The sequence below is a fragment of the Palaemon carinicauda genome, chromosome 26, assembly GCF_036898095.1.
Source record: "Palaemon carinicauda isolate YSFRI2023 chromosome 26, ASM3689809v2, whole genome shotgun sequence".
NCBI lineage: Eukaryota > Metazoa > Arthropoda > Malacostraca > Decapoda > Palaemonidae > Palaemon > Palaemon carinicauda.
In genome coordinates this window covers 65,430,750-65,448,249 of record NC_090750.1, presented here as the reverse complement: position 1 = coordinate 65,448,249, position 17,500 = coordinate 65,430,750, and the positions used below count along the sequence as shown (strand labels likewise).

General features: G+C 34.8%; 1 protein-coding gene and 1 pseudogene across 1 annotated transcript in view; both read right to left on the bottom strand.

The window, feature by feature from the left end:
- The window catches only part of LOC137620212 (trypsin-1-like), a 22,781-nt gene extending 20,582 nt beyond the window's left edge, over positions 1–2,199 (bottom strand). Inside the window, exon 1 of the mRNA XM_068350450.1 lies at positions 1,915–2,199. The gene's annotated coding sequence lies outside the window, so the exon portion shown is untranslated. The remainder of the gene's footprint in view (positions 1–1,914) is intronic.
- An 11,815-nt stretch (positions 2,200–14,014) lies between these two features.
- LOC137619953 (coagulation factor IX-like) overlaps positions 14,015–17,500 on the bottom strand; it is a 32,321-nt pseudogene continuing 28,835 nt past the window's right edge.

The following is a 17,500-nucleotide window of genomic DNA, read 5'->3' as shown; positions in this document are numbered from 1 at the left end:
ATATATATATATATATATATATATATATATATATATATATATATATGTATATATATATACTGTATATATATATATATATATATATATATATATAATATATATATATATATATATATATATATATATGTATATATATATATATGTATGTATATATATATATATATATATATATATATATATATATATATATATATATATACTGTATATATATATATATATATATATATATATATATATATATATATATATATATATATATATATATATATATACTTGCATGTGTACAAAAATATACAGATACACACACAAATGGATAACCTTCGTCCTTCTATTGACTAAAATTGATGAAATAGGGAACGAAAACACAAAACGTCCTCACTAGTAAGACCATTTTCAAATGGATATTCTCTTCAGATACCTCTTATCTCTTCCAGACCAATGTTGGAGTATTATTATTATTATTATTATTATTATTATTATCCAAGCTACAACCCTAATTGGAAAAGCAAGATGCTATAAGCCCAGGGGCTCCAATAGGGAAAAATAGCCCAGTGAGGAAAGGAAATAAGGAAATAAATAACTGAAGAGAACAAATTAACAATAAACCATTCTAAAAAAAGTAATGTCAAAAGAGATATGTCATATATAAACTATTAACAACGTCAAAAACAAATATGTCATATATAAACTATAAAAAGACTCAGGTCCGCCTGGTCAACAAAAAAGCATTTGCTCCAACTTTGAACTTTTGAAGTTCTACTGATTCAACATAGACCAAAAAGGGAATAACCTATAATTCAAGTTATCTTAGTCTGCTTTCGCCATTATGCTACCACATGAATAATGCATATCAACTTCTACTCTCTATGAAATGTCCAGGACAAAATTTCATAAGTAATAAAGAAACGAGAGGCCAATTGTAATGTTGTAAATCGCTCTAATTATCGAGAAACGCAAAATGTATGTGAATGTTACATACAGACCATAAAGTAAGTTCAAAGTTGGACCAAATGCCTTTTTTGTTGACCAGGCGGACATGAGTCTTTTTATAGTTTATTTATGACATATTTGTTTTTGATATTGTTAATAGTTTATATATGACATGTCTGTTTTGACGTTGTTACTTATTTTAGAATGATTTATTGTTAATTTGTTCTCTTCATTTATTTATTTCCTTATTTCCTTTCCTCACTGGGCTATTTTTCCCTGTTCGAGCCCCTGGGCTTATAGCATCTTGCTTTTCCGACTAGGGTTGTAGCTTGGATAGTAATAATAATAATAATAATAATAATAATAATAATAATAATAAATCTAATGACAATACTGACAATGTAGCTTAGATATTCCTCTGATAGCTTATACTGTATATAGCTTTGATTTCAGCAAACCAAATCATATAATCAAGACATCACAGATTATTATTATTATTATTATTAAATGCTAAGCTACAACCCTAGTTGGAAAAGCAGGATGCTATAAGCCCAGGGGCCCCAACAGGGAAAATAGCCCAGTGAGGAAAGGAAATAAAGAAAAGTAAAATATTTTAAGTATAGTAACATTAAAAAAAAATATTTCCTATAAAAACTATAAAAGAAACTTTAACAAACCAAGAGGAAATAGCCCAGTGAGGAAAGGAAATAAAGAAAAGTAAAACATTTTAAGTATAGTAACATTAAAAAAAAAAATATTTCCTAAAAAAACTATAAAAAAAACTTTAACAAACCAAGAGGGAGGTTTCATATTCACAAATGTTCTACTGTGCATTCATATTTTTATCTTATTGTTGTGGCACTTTTAAAAACGATAAATGACTAACCGAGTCGTTTATGGTCTGCTAATATCACATGACAGCCACGTGCTATCTCTGAAAATAGATATCAAACTGAACCACCTTATTTCGTAAGGGCTACTTACTGTGCAACAAGAGGGAGAACGAGGTGCTTTGTGCTGAGATCTTAAATCCCGGGAATTATGAAACAGTCGAAGATGAATCAGCCGCAGATAGGAAATAGAGCCTTCTATCTAATTTCGTCAACAGTTCCTCACTCGTTTCACCCGACTAAGCAACCTGTGTTGCCAGACTGAGAGTGCTGGGGAGTAGTTGATCTTATTCCCAGCTGGTCCCCAAGATATTCGAGGTAGGGTTTGTGTATCTACAGTTCCAGTGCGCCAGGAGCTTAGAGAACAGGTTCCTTCGGACACTGGGAAATTTTGTACGGATCTTCCCAAGTCATCTAAGGAGCGCGTATGTCTTTTACACCTGGGTCCCGGCAAAGTCTATATGTGTTGTTAAAAATTATATATATTATGACATATCTGTTTTGACGTTGTTACCTTTTTAGAATGATTTATTGTTAATTTGTTCTCTTCATTTATTTATTTCCTTTTTTCCTTTCCTCACTGGACTATTTTTCCCTATTGGAGCCCCTGGGCTTATAGCATCTTGCTTTTCCAACTAGGGTTGTAGTTTGGATAGTAATAATAACAATAATAATAATAATCTTGGGGTCCCGGTAGTCTAAGAAGCGGAACCAAGGGTCCAGGAATATTTTCCTAGAAATGACATCCGGATTCCGATTAACAGCAAGTTTTCTTACGCTGCCTTTTAAGATTTTAATAGGGCTATAAGTTTAATTCTTCAGCCAATTAATCCGATAACATTCTTGTTTACAAAAATATTAGTCACTTAGCTTTAACTACCACAAGTATCAATGATTACTCCAATTAGTATTTAGGTTAACAGGGCACAATGATCTTTTCAGAAAATGTCAGTATTTTTTTTACCCCATGACAACAATATCTTGTCTCTTGCTAGTGAAGCAATTATATTTGTCTCAACTAAAAAAGAATGAAAATACACAGACGCGTACGGATACACACACACACACACACACACACACACACACACACACACACACACATATATATATATATATATATATATATATATATATATATATATATATATATATATATATATATATATATATATATACAGTAAGTGTGTGTATACATATACACAAATACAAACACACACACATATATATATATAATATATATATATATATATATATATATATATATATATATATATATATATATATATATATACTGTATATATATATATATATATATATATATATATATATATATCCATATATATATATATATATATATATATATATATATATATATATATATATATATATATATATATATATATATATATATACATGCACGCACACACACATATATATATGTATGAGAGAGAGAGAGAGAGAGAGAGAGAGAGAGAGAGAGAGAGAGAGAGAGAGAGAGAGAGAGAGAGAGAGAGAAAGAAGAGAGAGAGAGAGAGAGAGAGAGAGAGAGAGAGAGAGAGATTGCACTTCCAAAATCAAGATACCCTTCGAATAACTGTTCATTATGCATGCGAGTTCTCATTATTAAACGAACAGTACCATGATTTAGACATTTTCTCTCAGATCCCGTCTAATTTTTTACTTCCCATTACGGGTGATGGACCCCTTAACTTGCCTTTCTAGTTTTTGTTGATATGATTAGGCGGGTATTTAAGGCTTATGTAAACTCGTAAAAATTTAAGAAGATTGTTTTTTTTTTTTTTTTTTTTTTTTTGGGGGGGGGGGGCCGGTGGGTATTTTTTTTTTTTTGGGGGGGGGGGGGTATTTTTTTTTTGGGGGGGGCGGGGGACAAACATCGTGTTGATGAATATTTTTGGTGTCCTTATGAAGAGGCTTTTCCACTTTTGAAGCCTCTTGATTCTCCATTTCTTCCGATTCTTCCTCGTGTTTGCTTTCAAAATTGCATGTGAATCATCATCATCATTATTATTATTATTATTATTATTATTTGCTAAGATACAACCCTAGTTCGAAAAGCAAGATGCTATAAGCCCAAGGGCTCCAACAGGGAAAATAGTGCAGTGAGAAAAGGTAATAAGGAAACACATAGAATAGTGTGCCCGAGTGTATCCTCAAGCAAGAGAACTCTACCCCAAGGCAATGGAAAGCCATGGTACAGAGGCTATGACACTACCCTAGACTAGAGAACAATGGTTTAATGTTGCTGTGTCCTCCTAGAAGAGTTGCTTACCCTTGCTAAAGAGTCTCTTTAACACAGATTAAGTCATATGATTAATGGTGGAATCCCACTATAGTTAATTTCTGTTAGCGATGCATATTTGCACCGACTCGCGGCGGTGCCCTTTTAGCTCGGAAAAGTTTCCGGATCGCTGATTGGTTGGACAAGATAATTCTAACCAATCAGCGATCAGGAAACTTTTCCGAGCTAAAAGGGCACCGCCGCGAGTCGGCGCAAATATGCATCGCTAAAAGAAATGGACTATAGTCATTTCTCGTCCGAGGTTTCCGTCAACCTTCAGCCGATGATAGAAAGCGAGAGTGTAGCGTCACACTACGATATCGCAGTTCGATGAGCAAATGGGGAAAAGTCAAACGAAACCGATCAGCTGATATCATCATGGCCCCAAGAAATTTTCTAACTGTTCCAGCATTATTATTATTATTACTTGCTAGGCTACAACCCTAGTTGGAAAAGCAGGATGCTATAAGCCCAGGGGCTCCAAGAGGGAAAATAGCCCAGTGAGGAAAGGAAACAAGGAAAAATAAAATATTTTAAGAATAGTAACAATATCAAAATAAATGTGTCCTCTATAAATTATAAAAATTTCAACAAAACAAAAGAAAGAAAAATAAGTTTGATTTTGGAGTGTCCTTCTCCCAGAAGAGCTACTTACCATAGCTAGTGTCACTTCTACCCTTGCCAAGAGGAAAATGGCCATTGCACGAATACAGTGCAGTAGTTAACCTAGTGACAGAAAAAGAATTGTTTGATAATTTCAGTGTTGTCAGGTGTATGAGGACAGAAGAGAATATGTAGAGAATAGGCCAGACTATTCGGTGTATGTGTAGGCATAGGGGAAATGAACCGTAACCAAAGAGAAGGATCCAATATGGTACTGTCTGGCCAGTTAAAGGACCCCATAACTCTCTAGCGGTAGTATCTCAACGGGTGGCTGGTGCCCTGGCCAACCTACTACCTGTAAAATTAGTATATCGGTATATGATCTGAACTGAAGAATTCTATAACTACCACAGGATGATCAAAGCAGGTTTTTATCATCTCTTGAGGCTTGTTGAACCCAAGATTGCCAAGCAAGAGCACGTCCTATTTGCAGACGAAATCTTGTGTGTTTACATCTGACGTCATGCTCGCGGTTTATACTTGCTGCTCCCCGTCCAGTCGGGGAGCCAATTCGCTGCCAATATATCTAGCAACATCTCGTGCTTTCCATTTTGGACAGTTACTGGCAAAAAGCGGTTTATCCTTGCTGCTTCCCGTCCACGTCGGGGAGCCAATTCGCTGCCAATATCTCTAGCAACATCTCGTGCTTTCCATTTTGGACAGTTACTGGCAAAAAGCGGTTTATCCTTGCTGCTTCCCGTCCACGTCGGGGAGCCAATTCGCTGCCAATATCTCTAGCAACAACATCTCGTGCTTTCCATTTTAGACAGTTACTGGCAAAAAGCGGTTTATCCTTGCTGCTTCCCGTCCACGTCGGGGAGCCAATTCGCTGCCAATATCTCTAGCAACATCTCGTGCTTTCCATTTTGGACAGTTACTGGCAAAAAGCGGTTTATCCTTGCTGCTTCCCGTCCACGTCGGGGAGCCAATTCGCTGCCAATATCTCTAGCAACATCTCGTGCTTTCCATTTTGGACAGTTACTGGCAAAAAGCGGTTTATCCTTGCTGCTTCCCGTCCACGTCGGGGAGCCAATTCGCTGCCAATATCTCTAGCAACAACATCTCGTGCTTTCCATTTTAGACAGTTACTGGCAAAAAGCGGTTTATCCTTGCTGCTTCCCGTCCACGTCGGGGAGCCAATTCGCTGCCAATATCTCTAGCAACATCTCGTGCTTTCCATTTTGGACAGTTACTGGCAAAAAGCGGTTTATCCTTGCTGCTTCCCGTCCACGTCGGGGAGCCAATTCGCTGCCAATATCTCTAGCAACATCTCGTGCTTTCCATTTTGGACAGTTACTGGCAAAAAGCGGTTTATCCTTGCTGCTTCCCGTCCACGTCGGGGAGCCAATTCGCTGCCAATATCTCTAGCAACAACATCTCGTGCTTTCCATTTTAGACAGTTACTGGCAAAAAGCGGTTTATCCTTGCTGCTTCCCGTCCACGTCGGGGAGCCAATTCGCTGCCAATATCTCTAGCAACATCTCGTGCTTTCCATTTTGGACAGTTACTGGCAAAAAGCGGTTTATCCTTGCTGCTTCCCGTCCACGTCGGGGAGCCAATTCGCTGCCAATATCTCTAGCAACATCTCGTGCTTTCCATTTTGGACAGTTACTGGCAAAAAGCGGTTTATCCTTGCTGCTTCCCGTCCACGTCGGGGAGCCAATTCGCTGCCAATATCTCTAGCAACAACATCTCGTGCTTTCCATTTTAGACAGTTACTGGCAAAAAGCGGTTTATCCTTGCTGCTTCCCGTCCACGTCGGGGAGCCAATTCGCTGCCAATATCTCTAGCAACATCTCGTGCTTTCCATTTTGGACAGTTACTGGCAAAAAGCGGTTTATCCTTGCTGCTTCCCGTCCACGTCGGGGAGCCAATTCGCTGCCAATATCTCTAGCAACATCTCGTGCTTTCCATTTTGGACAGTTACTGGCAAAAAGCGGTTTATCCTTGCTGCTTCCCGTCCACGTCGGGGAGCCAATTCGCTGCCAATATCTCTAGCAACAACATCTCGTGCTTTCCATTTTAGACAGTTACTGGCAAAAAGCGGTTTATCCTTGCTGCTTCCCGTCCACGTCGGGGAGCCAATTCGCTGCCAATATCTCTAGCAACATCATCTCGTGCTTTCCATTTTAGACAGTTACTGGCAAAAAGCGGTTTATCCTTGCTGCTTCCCGTCCACGTCGGGGAGCCAATTCGCTGCCAATATCTCTAGCAACAACATCTCGTGCTTTCCATTTTAGACAGTTACTGGCAAAAAGCGGTTTATCCTTGCTGCTTCCCGTCCACGTCGGGGAGCCAATTCGCTGCCAATATCTCTAGCAACAACATCTCGTGCTTTCCATTTTAGACAGTTACTGGCAAAAAGCGGTTTATCCTTGCTGCTTCCCGTCCACGTCGGGGAGCCAATTCGCTGCCAATATCTCTAGCAACAACATCTCGTGCTTTCCATTTTAGACAGTTACTGGCAAAAAGCGGTTTATCCTTGCTGCTTCCCGTCCACGTCGGGGAGCCAATTCGCTGCGAATATCTCTAGCAACAACATCTCGTGCTTTCCATTTTAGACAGTTACTGGCAAAAAACAGCCTAGTGTGATTCCAGTTTAACTGATTACCGTTTACAGACTAAATGTAGTTCAGTCTTCTTCTTCCCAGCTGGTTCCCATTTCTATATGGGGTTGCTGTTGCGGATGAGCCGTTTCCATCTTTTTCTATTCTGCGCTTCTGCCTCATCAATCCCCTTCTCCTGTAAGTCTCCTCTCACACAATCCCTCCATCTCTTTCTTGGTCTCCCTCTTCTTCTTCTTCCCTGAACCTCCATCTCCATAGTATGTCTCCCAACGTGGTCCTCATCTCTCCTCATCAGGTGTCCATACCATCTCAGCCTCCCTTCCTAAATGTAGTTCAGTATTTCATAGATTTTTTGCAAATATGCTGTTGATGACTCTCCATCAATCATGTAATAGTTCCAATAAATTTCCTTCTTTACATCAATTAACAAGTTTTTTCATCCAAACTATTATATTGAAAGGACCAAAGTTTTGTAAATGCTACATTTACTCCTAAAGTAAAAAACTTGGATTTTCACAGCGATGTATTTCCAACTGATTTTTCATTTATTATAGTTTATCTTGCCTTACTTTACTGGTCTGTTGACAAGACTGATAACTTGAAAATCCTGTCACTAATGGCTTTACGATTTCTACAAAGCATCTGCTGAAATGTGTGTTGACATCTGTTCGAAAACTTATTAAAGTTTTTTTTTTTCTTTTTTAAACTACAAGCATTACCAAAATTCTGACGAGACTAACAGACTCTTCCATTTACTGATACAAAGCAATATTTATTCATGATAATTTCCATTTTCACATTACAAATATATTGTAAATTAATAAAACTTCTTTATTCTAACATTTTTTTGGAATCTAACGTATGAAGTAACAATGTAACACCATAGCAATATGTTTTACAAGATTATTTCTACACCCAATGGGATTTTCGACTCCCGCAAAAATACATCAAGGTCGAATTAGCTTTGAAGATTCGTTTTGGATAGAAATTTTGTGGTTTGAATGCAGCATTCACTGCTGAGGGCCATTAAAATGCACATTAAAGTGCGCGTTAAAATGCAGCTCACTATTTATTAATTGCCACATTTTGAGAGTCAATAGAATACGACTAGATCGATTGTACATACATACATACATATACCAAGGCATCTCCCCTAATTTTAGCGGGTACAAAAAAAAAAAAAAAAAAAAAAATATATTTCTTTAATCCCTTGCTGAAAAGAATTCTTTATGATATAATATTTTAAAGTATCTTATTGATGATGAATATCGTTCTTTATTTCAATACGTTAGAAAATAAAAAAAAGGATTAAAAGAAGTGAAAAATAAGAAGACAAAATGAAGATTTCAAGTTCGCAGAAAAATTCCAAATTAATTACCGCATTAGAGTCAATTCTTGATTAGATTCCTTAGGGTTTCCATTATATGGCAGCGGGTGATATCTATATATATTAAAAGACTTAGCCCCTATAACTTGAACCCTGAGATATATTATTATATAATTGAATAACTAGGAAAAGTCTGAGAAGTCTCCCCAAGCGCTTGGCAACAGATATCATAATTAAATCGTGAGGCATCACACTATCAACGACTGACGATGAAAGGATGAAGCAAAAATCCATTTATTCTAAACTATTCTTTTAAAAAAACATTAGAATAGGTCTTAGATAATTCAGTAGTAATAAATTAATTCCGAGATAAGTCAGTTTCATAATTAATTTTCATCCATGCAGCTCCTCACCAATTGCTCAATTCATCACGATTCTTCTAAAGTAAAACTATTTTTTTTAGATACTTAACCTTATGTTTATAAGTAGTAGGTTGGCCAGGGCACCAGCCACCCATTGAGATACTACCACTAGAGAGTTACGGCATCTTTTGACTGGCCAGACAGTACTACATTGGATCCTTCTCTCTGATTACGGTTAATGTTATCTTCGCCTACACATAAACCGAATAGCCTGGCCTATTCTTTACATATTCTCCTCTGTCCTCATACGCCTGACAACATTGAGATTACCAAACAATTCTTCTTCACCCAAGGTGTTACTGCACTGGAATTGTTCTGTGGCCACTTTCCTCTTGCTAAGGGTAGAAGAGATTCTTTAGCTATGGTAAGCAGTTCTTCTAGAAGGACACACCAAAATCAAACCATTGTTCTCTAGTCTTGGGTAGTGCCATAACCTCTGTACCATGGTCTTCCACTGTCTTGGGTTAGATTTCTCTTGCTTGAGAGTGGACTCGGGCACACTATTCTATCTTATTTCTCTTCCTCTTGTTTTGTTAAAGTTTATTTAGTTTATATGGGAGATATCTATTTTAATGTTGCTACTCTTAAAATATTTTATTTTTCCTTTTTTCCTTTCCTCACTACGCTATTTTCCCTGTTGGAGCCCCTGGTCTCATAGCATCCTGCTTTTCCAACTAAGGTTGTAGCTTAGCAAATATTAATAATAATAATAATAATAATAATAATAATAATAATAATAATAATAATAATACTGTATAAGGCGCGAGAATAATCCTACCAAAACAAGATCAAGTTCAAGTTTTTCAACAGCCTCTTTGCCAACACCAACTCAGGGGTACCAACCGCTACACGTGTATGAAACCCGAGGTCATACAGACTAGACCTTGGGGAACCCCCTTGAACTTGGTTGTGCCCAGGGTTGCCAGGTTGGCCTTTTTCTGGCCAAAAACTCCAAATGTGTCCTTTTTTCATGCTAGATACCTAAATTTGGCCTTTTTGAATTTGATTAGCCTTAAATGATATATTTTCAGCCTTTTTCTACTATTAGGTTGGCCTTTTAAATCTGCAGTTGATAGGACGTTGGACTTATCTCATATGGAAAACCTGGCAACTTTGGTTGTGCCCAGTAGAGCCCTAAAACTAGACGGGCTTTCGCTTCGTAGATATTATCTTACTAACACCGAAAGGTAAACCTTTTTAATTTTCCCTGGATTTTAGGATCTGTTTTTTCCAATCTGGTTTCGAACCGGTTAGAGTTTATCAAAGTAGCAGCGCTTTTGCTCAATACTGAATACTTCAGCAAATTATGATGGCTATTATTATTATTATTATTATTATTACTATCCAAGCTACAACCCTAGTTGGAAAAGCAGGATGCTATAAGCCCAGGGGCTCCAACAGGGAAAAATAGCCCAGTGAGGAAAGGAAATAAGGAAATAAATAAATGAAGAGAACAAATTAACAATAGATCATTCTAAAAAAAGTAACAACGTCAAAACAGACATGTCATATATAAACTATTAACAACATAAAAAACAAATATGTCATAAATAAACTATAAAAAGACTCATGTCCGCCTGGTCAACAATAAAAGCATTTGCTCCAACTTTGAACTTTTGAAGTTCTACTGATTCAACTACCCGATTAGGAAGATCATTCCACAACTTGGTAACAGCTGGAATAAAACTTCTGTTTATATGGCCAAGTTCCTATTTTGCAATAAAAACCTTTACCACTGAAGGGGTACCAAAGGAAAAGGCATCCAGTTTTGATATTTTAACTTCCACGTCCTCTAGTGTTTTATTTAATTCGTTCATTTCTAATTAGTGAAAAATAATCAACACAGAAATCATGTAAAGATATTTTTTTTTTTTGTTATCGGAAGATTTAACTTACTCCGCAATAGCATCATAAAAAGTATTAACATGTTTAGACTGTCTTCAGACAGACACACATGACTAATTAGTGAACGGAAGTTGCTTTTTTGACAATGAACCTTTAATTGATATTAAACCAAATATAATTTCATAAAAGGTGGCTAGGTTCTACATCTCTCGGGGAAAAAGTCTTGCGAAATTCAACTTGTCTTCGTTATAAAAAAAAAAAAAAAAAAAAAAAAAAAAAAAAAAAAAAAAAAAAAAAAAAAAAAAAAAACTTGAATCATCAATACCCAAGGATTGTATTTGGCGTCTTTGAACTATCAATTTATGGACTAATCGATTTTTAACAATATTGTATGCTGTTCACATTTTTCCATCTTTTATTATTAGATCATCTTCGTGTATTTAAACGCTTTCTTAATTCATATGTATTTTACCTTCGGTTATCCTTATGATTGCTCATGTATTTCTTTGACATGAGTCTTTTTATAGTTTATTTATGACATTTGTTTTTGATGTTGTTAATAGTTTATATATGACATGTCTGTTTTGACGTTGTTACTTATTTTAGAATGATTTATTGTTAATTTGTTCTCTTCATTTATTTATTTCCTTATTTCCTTTCCTCACTGGGCTATTTTTCCCTGTTGGAGCCCCTGGGCTTATAGCATCTTGCTTTTCCAACTAGGGTTGTAGCTTGGATAGTAATAATAATAATGATATCTTCGTGTTGCATTTCTTTATTTCTTTGAATGGAACATCCTATTTCAATATTAGCCTTCTTTCTCACTTTATACTTGATCTGTGTTTCATAACTTTATTTTTATTTTTTTTTTATTTACATGCCACTCCTTCCGTCTATGGACTTCCCATTACCTGACAGGACACCTCTATAATTTGCACACCACAGACGTTCATCCTTTCATTGTGCATTTTCATTCACCCTCTCTCCCTATGTGCCCTTATTTCTTATCCATACACAAGTCAAGAGCAGTATTAATTGTTGTGTACGTTCAAAACAGCAGCATTAATTGTTATGTACGTTCAAAACGGCAGCATTAATTGTTGTGTACGTTCAAAACGGCGGCATCAATTGTTGTGTACGTTCAAAACGGCGGCATCAATTGTTGTGTACGTTCAAAACAGCAGCATCAATTGTTGTGTACGTTCAAAACAGCAGCATTAATTGTTGTGTACGTTCAAAACGGCAGCATTAATTGTTGTGTACGTTCAAAACAGCAGCATCAATTGTTGTGTACGTTCAAAACAGCAGCATCAATTGTTGTGTACGTTCAAAACAGCAGCATCAATTGTTGTGTACGTTCAAAACAGCAGCATCAATTGTTGTGTACGTTCAAAACAGCAGCATTAATTGTTGTGTACGTTCAAAACAGCAGCATCAATTGTTGTGTACGTTCAAAACAGCAGCATCAATTGTTGTGTACGTTCAAAACAGCAGCATCAATTGTTGTGTACGTTCAAAACAGCAGCATCAATTGTTGTGTACGTTCAAAACAGCAGCATCAATTGTTGTGTACGTTCAAAACAGCAGCATCAATTGTTGTGTACGTTCAAAACAGCAGCATCAATTGTTGTGTACGTTCAAAACAGCAGCATCAATTGTTGTGTACGTTCAAAACAGCAGCATTAATTGTTATGTACGTTCAAAACAGCAGCATCAATTGTTGTGTACGTTCAAAACAGCAGCATTAATTGTTGTGTACGTTCAAAACAGCAGCATCAATTGTTGTGTACGTTCAAAACAGCAGCATCAATTGTTGTGTACGTTCAAAACAGCAGCATCAATTGTTGTGTACGTTCAAAACAGCAGCATCAATTGTTGTGTACGTTCAAAACAGCAGCATTAATTGTTGTGTATGTTCAAAACAGCAGCATTAATTGTTGTGTACGTTCAAAACAGCAGCATTAATTGTTGTGTACGTTCAAAACAGCAGCATCAATTGTTGTGTACGTTCAAAACAGCAGCCTTAATTGTTATGTACGTTCAAAACAGCAGCATTAATTGTTGTGTACGTTCAAAACAGAAGCATCAATTGTTATGTACGTTCAAAACAGCAGCATCAATTGTTATGTACGTTCAAAACAGCAGCATCAATTGTTATGTACGTTCAAAACAGCAGCATTAATTGTTGTGTACGTTCAAAACAGAAGCATCAATTGTTATGTACGTTCAAAACAGCAGCATCAATTGTTGTGTACGTTCAAAACAGCAGCATCAATTGTTGTGTACGTTCAAAACAGCAGCATTAATTGTTATGTACGTTCAATCTCATTGCGAGTTTGTTGCATATTACTTCTGGTAACCTTGGAACTTGGAACCCTGCCAGATCAGAAAGCTCGCTAGCCTCGAAAACCGGCTCTACAGGCATTGGATTCTGACTGGAAAGCAAATGCTTCTCTTTTAAGAGGTTGGGTAAAAGGGTTGTCCTTATGTTCATTGTCAATGTAACTTAGTTACGATTGTATTTCCTTTTTCTGGGGTTTATTATTATTATTATTATTATTATTATTATTATTATTATTATTATTATTAAATGCTAAGCTACAACCCTAGTTGGAAAAGCAGGATGCTATAAGCCCAGGGGCCCCAACAGGGAAAATAGCCCAGTGAGGAAAGGAAACAAGGAAAAATAAACTATTTTAAGAGTAATAACATTACAATAAATATTTCCTGTATAAACTATAAAAACTTTAACAAAACAAGAGGAAGAGAAACTAGATAGAACAGTGTGCCCGAGTGTACTCTCAAGCCTTATAGGTAAAGTAAAAACTAACTAATACATTTTACGGTTGCCGACTATAATCGCGTGTTTAGCGTGTTAACCACAAGACTTTGTCAGTCACGGTTACCAGGTTCGCCAACCTGTAATTGTGTAATGCTACCATACCGAAAAGCACATAGAATATTTCTTTTTTTATTTATAGGTGTCAACAAATACTGTATCTCATATATTTAAGGGTATCCCTTATTTTGTTTTGCAAAGAAAAAAAAACCTATTGTCAGATAGAATGTCTTATGGTCTAATAAAAGTTAAACAATGAATTTCATGGAATATGTTTTCATAGGTAGCTGCTAACATATTCTTTGCGAGAGTTGAGCGAAATCTTAGAATATCAATGAAGGCAAACGAATCTTAGGACAAATGAAACATTTGTAATAAGAAGTAATGTACTTTACTAGTTTAAACACGAAGTTCATAAGAAGCTTCATAATTGTAAGCAATACACCTCACCATACCCAATTGAATTAACTCGGTAGTTATTCAAGGATAAATAATTGTCTCAACGTTAAGCTAAATAACTCCAAAGTCCGCCTACTTATCAGACACTTAATTCTATGTGATCTTGTCGAAGGTTAGGCAAGTCTGGTACAAAGATCGAGAATATATTTCACAGGAAAAAAATGTCTGGTTTTAATCATAAACTGTTAGTGGTCAAAGTATAAAAGTGGTAACAAATAAGTTCCGAAAAGCAATTGTTTCTGCTAAGGAAAGAAGGTCTTAATCATCAACTTTTAGTGGTCAAAGTATAAAAGTGGTAACAAATAAGTTCCGAAAAGCAATAGTTTCTGCTAAGGAAAGAAAACGTATTGTCTACATAAATGTTTCTATCATATAGTGTATCAAGATGATTGTTGTGGCTGGAACGTTCCAGCTGCTAAGGATAAATGACGCTGTTGATGAAATCGATATGGTCAGCCACGCTAATGTAGAAGCCCGGTAAGCTGGCAACACCATTGCCCCTGCAGGAGATGCCCTGTCCTATGACGCCCACTAGGAAACGCTTTCCGAAAGCGTCCTGGTAGAGGGGTCCTCCTGAATCGCCCTGGAAAATGACAATTTCCATGAATCTTTTTTTTTTTTTTTTTTTTTTTTGTGACTGGATCATAAGAATAGGTCACTTTAACCGCACTATCAAGTAACATTCGTAGTTTAATATTGCTTTAAAAATTCCCCCCAAATCCCATAAATATGATATTTCAAATAAGAATTGAATTGAATATAGGATTTAGGCATTAAGCCAAGCACTGGGGCATCAAAGGCCATTCAGCGCTATATAACGAAAATCATTCAATCATATCTGTATACTCACACCATTTAGTATCATTTTAACCTTTAATACAAATCGCAACACTTTCATACAATAAAATCTAGATGTGAAATAAATAGGGATTAAAAGGGTAAAATCAATAAATAAATTAATAAAATCAATTATAGCTCGTAATATAACCCAATACTTTGTATAAATTTTCTCAAGTTCAGGGTATTACAGTTTTCCCCTATTTCAAATAAGAGTTAGAAGCCACCGAGAAAATTGTCCCCCTGGTCTATTAACAGACTGGTTTGCTTTTGATTTTCCAGCCAGATTGGATACGAGTAAATTATTTCCTCGTTATTTTTGTGAATTTGGTTTATATTCACATATGAATTCTAACTACAAAATCTTAGATTTTTCAAAATTTCTACTTTTTTTGTGATTTTGGTTTATATTCACATATGAATTCTAACTACAAAATCTTAGATTTTTCAAAATTTCTACAAAGTTACAAAAAGGGAATAAACGTATCAAAGGCTCTGTAAAGAAATGAATTCTAACTACAAAATCTCAGATTTTTCAAAATTTCTACAAAGTTACAAAAATGAAATAAACGTATCAACAGCTCTGCAAAGAAATGAATTCTAACTACAAAATCTTAGATTTTTCAAAATTTCTACAAAGTTACAAAAAAGAAATGAACCTATCAACGGCTCTGTAAAGAAATGAATTCTAACTACAAAATCTTAGATTTTTCAAAATTTCTACAAAGTTAAAAAAAAAGGAATAAACGTATCAACGGCTCTGTAAAGAAATGAATTCTAACTACCAAATCTCAGATTTTTCAAAATTTCTACAAAGCTACAAAAAGGAATAAACGTATCAACGGCTCTGTAAAGAAAAAATACCGAGACAGTATAGTTTAATATAAACGTAAGTAAATTACAGAAAAGCTATTTACCCATTTATGGTAAAATGCAGCATGACTAAAAAAGATAAGTATATAAAAAATTCCTTATTCCTCACCTTAAGTAAACTACAGAAAAGCTATTTAACCATTGATGGTAAAATGCAAAATGACTAAAAAAGATAAGTATATAAAAAATTCCTTATTCCTCACCTCAAGTAAACTACAGAAAAGTTATTTAACCATTTATGGTAAATTGCAAAATGACTAAAAAAGATAAGTATATAAAAAATTCCTTATTCCTCACCTTAAGTAAACTACAGAAAAGCTATTTAACCATTTATGGTAAAATGCAAAATGACTAGAAAAAGATAAGAACTATATAAAAAATTCCTTATTACTCACCTTAAGTAAACTACAGAAAAGCTATTTAACCATTGATGGTAAAATGCAAAATTACTAAAAAAAGATAAGTATATAAAAAAATTCCTTATTCCTCACCTTAAGTAAACTACAGAAAAGCTATTTAACCATTGATGGTAAAATGCAAAATGACTAAAAAAGATAAGTATATAAAAAATTCCTTATTCCTCACCTTAAGTAAACTACAGAAAAGCTATTTAACCATTTATGGTAAAATGCAAAATGACTAGAAAAAGATAAGAACTATATAAAAAATTCCTTATTCCTCACCTTAAGTAAACTACAGAAAAGCTATTTACCCATTGATGGTAAAATGCAAAATGACTAAAAAAGATAAGTATATAAAAAATTCCTTATTCCTCACCTTAAGTAAATTACAGAAAAGCTATTTACCCATTGATGGTAAAATGCAAAATGACTAAAAAAGATAAGAAGATAAAAAATTCCTTATTCCTCACCTTAAGTAAACTACAGAAAAGCTATTTAACCATTTATGGTAAAATGCAAAATGACTAAAAAAGATAAGTATATAAAAAATTCCTTATTCCTCACCTTAAGTAAACTACAGAAAAGCTATTTAACCATTTATGGTAAATTGCAAAATGACTAAAAAAGATAAGTATATAAAAAATTCCTTATTCCTCACCTTAAGTAAACTACAGAAAAGCTATTTAACCATTGATAGTAAAATGCAAAATTACTAAAAAAGATAAGAATTATATAAAAAAATTCCTTATTCCTCACCTTAAGTAAACTACAGAAAAGCTATTTAACCATTGATGGTAAAATGTAAAATGACTAAAAAAGATAAGTATATAAAAAATTCCTTATTCCTCACCTTAAGTAAACTACAGAAAAGCTATTTACCCATTTATAGTAAAATGCAAAATGACTAAAAAAGATAAGTATATAAAAAAAATTCCTTATTCCTCACCTTAAGTAAACTACAGAAAAGCTATTTACCCATTTATGGTAAAATGCAAAATGACGAAAAAAGATGACGAAAAAAGATAAGTATAAAAAAAATTCCTTATTCCTCACCTTAAGTAAACTACAGAAAAGCTATTTAACCATTGATGGTAAAACGCAGAATGACTAAAAAAGATAAGCATATAAAAAAATCCTTATTCCTCACC